Below are 3084 nucleotides of genomic sequence, written 5' to 3'. Positions count from 1 at the left end.
CCACAAAGGAACGCGCACGTGGCATTTGTGGCTGCAAAGGCCGCCACAAAGGAACGCGCACGTGGCATTTGTGGCTGCAAAGGCCGCCACAAAGGAACGCGCACGTGGCATTTGTGGCTGCAAAGGCCGCCACAAAGGAACGCGCACGTGGCATTTGTGGCTGCAAAGGCCGCCACAAAGGAACGCGCACGTGGCATTTGTGGCTGCAAAGGCCGCCACAAAGGAACGCGCACGTGGCATTTGTGGCTGCAAAGGCCGCCACAAAGGAACGCGCACGTGGCATTTGTGGCTGCAAAGGCCGCCACAAAGGAACGCGCACGTGGCATTTGTGGCTGCAAAGGCCGCCACAAAGGAACGCGCACGTGGCATTTGTGGCTGCAAAGGCCGCCACAAAGGAACGCGCACGTGGCATTTGTGGCTGCAAAGGCCGCCACAAAGGAACGCGCACGTGGCATTTGTGGCTGCAAAGGCCGCCACAAAGGAACGCGCACGTGGCATTTGTGGCTGCAAAGGCCGCCACAAAGGAACGCGCACGTGGCATTTGTGGCTGCAAAGGCCGCCACAAAGGAACGCGCACGTGGCATTTGTGGCTGCAAAGGCCGCCACAAAGGAACGCGCACGTGGCATTTGTGGCTGCAAAGGCCGCCACAAAGGAACGCGCACGTGGCATTTGTGGCTGCAAAGGCCGCCACAAAGGAACGCGCACGTGGCATTTGTGGCTGCAAAGGCCGCCACAAAGGAACGCGCACGTGGCATTTGTGGCTGCAAAGGCCGCCACAAAGGAACGCGCACGTGGCATTTGTGGCTGCAAAGGCCGCCACAAAGGAACGCGCACGTGGCATTTGTGGCTGCAAAGGCCGCCACAAAGGAACGCGCACGTGGCATTTGTGGCTGCAAAGGCCGCCACAAAGGAACGCGCACGTGGCATTTGTGGCTGCAAAGGCCGCCACAAAGGAACGCGCACGTGGCATTTGTGGCTGCAAAGGCCGCCACAAAGGAACGCGCACGTGGCATTTGTGGCTGCAAAGGCCGCCACAAAGGAACGCGCACGTGGCATTTGTGGCTGCAAAGGCCGCCACAAAGGAACGCGCACGTGGCATTTGTGGCTGCAAAGGCCGCCACAAAGGAACGCGCACGTGGCATTTGTGGCTGCAAAGGCCGCCACAAAGGAACGCGCACGTGGCATTTGTGGCTGCAAAGGCCGCCACAAAGGAACGCGCACGTGGCATTTGTGGCTGCAAAGGCCGCCACAAAGGAACGCGCACGTGGCATTTGTGGCTGCAAAGGCCGCCACAAAGGAACGCGCACGTGGCATTTGTGGCTGCAAAGGCCGCCACAAAGGAACGCGCACGTGGCATTTGTGGCTGCAAAGGCCGCCACAAAGGAACGCGCACGTGGCATTTGTGGCTGCAAAGGCCGCCACAAAGGAACGCGCACGTGGCATTTGTGGCTGCAAAGGCCGCCACAAAGGAACGCGCACGTGGCATTTGTGGCTGCAAAGGCCGCCACAAAGGAACGCGCACGTGGCATTTGTGGCTGCAAAGGCCGCCACAAAGGAACGCGCACGTGGCATTTGTGGCTGCAAAGGCCGCCACAAAGGAACGCGCACGTGGCATTTGTGGCTGCAAAGGCCGCCACAAAGGAACGCGCACGTGGCATTTGTGGCTGCAAAGGCCGCCACAAAGGAACGCGCACGTGGCATTTGTGGCTGCAAAGGCCGCCACAAAGGAACGCGCACGTGGCATTTGTGGCTGCAAAGGCCGCCACAAAGGAACGCGCACGTGGCATTTGTGGCTGCAAAGGCCGCCACAAAGGAACGCGCACGTGGCATTTGTGGCTGCAAAGGCCGCCACAAAGGAACGCGCACGTGGCATTTGTGGCTGCAAAGGCCGCCACAAAGGAACGCGCACGTGGCATTTGTGGCTGCAAAGGCCGCCACAAAGGAACGCGCACGTGGCATTTGTGGCTGCAAAGGCCGCCACAAAGGAACGCGCACGTGGCATTTGTGGCTGCAAAGGCCGCCACAAAGGAACGCGCACGTGGCATTTGTGGCTGCAAAGGCCGCCACAAAGGAACGCGCACGTGGCATTTGTGGCTGCAAAGGCCGCCACAAAGGAACGCGCACGTGGCATTTGTGGCTGCAAAGGCCGCCACAAAGGAACGCGCACGTGGCATTTGTGGCTGCAAAGGCCGCCACAAAGGAACGCGCACGTGGCATTTGTGGCTGCAAAGGCCGCCACAAAGGAACGCGCACGTGGCATTTGTGGCTGCAAAGGCCGCCACAAAGGAACGCGCACGTGGCATTTGTGGCTGCAAAGGCCGCCACAAAGGAACGCGCACGTGGCATTTGTGGCTGCAAAGGCCGCCACAAAGGAACGCGCACGTGGCATTTGTGGCTGCAAAGGCCGCCACAAAGGAACGCGCACGTGGCATTTGTGGCTGCAAAGGCCGCCACAAAGGAACGCGCACGTGGCATTTGTGGCTGCAAAGGCCGCCACAAAGGAACGCGCACGTGGCATTTGTGGCTGCAAAGGCCGCCACAAAGGAACGCGCACGTGGCATTTGTGGCTGCAAAGGCCGCCACAAAGGAACGCGCACGTGGCATTTGTGGCTGCAAAGGCCGCCACAAAGGAACGCGCACGTGGCATTTGTGGCTGCAAAGGCCGCCACAAAGGAACGCGCACGTGGCATTTGTGGCTGCAAAGGCCGCCACAAAGGAACGCGCACGTGGCATTTGTGGCTGCAAAGGCCGCCACAAAGGAACGCGCACGTGGCATTTGTGGCTGCAAAGGCCGCCACAAAGGAACGCGCACGTGGCATTTGTGGCTGCAAAGGCCGCCACAAAGGAACGCGCACGTGGCATTTGTGGCTGCAAAGGCCGCCACAAAGGAACGCGCACGTGGCATTTGTGGCTGCAAAGGCCGCCACAAAGGAACGCGCACGTGGCATTTGTGGCTGCAAAGGCCGCCACAAAGGAACGCGCACGTGGCATTTGTGGCTGCAAAGGCCGCCACAAAGGAACGCGCACGTGGCATTTGTGGCTGCAAAGGCCGCCACAAAGGAACGCGCACGTGGCATTTGTGG

This window comes from Cicer arietinum, chromosome 3, assembly GCF_000331145.2.
Source record: "Cicer arietinum cultivar CDC Frontier isolate Library 1 chromosome 3, Cicar.CDCFrontier_v2.0, whole genome shotgun sequence".
Classification (NCBI taxonomy): domain Eukaryota; kingdom Viridiplantae; phylum Streptophyta; class Magnoliopsida; order Fabales; family Fabaceae; genus Cicer; species Cicer arietinum.
This window is presented reverse-complemented; position numbering follows the sequence as displayed.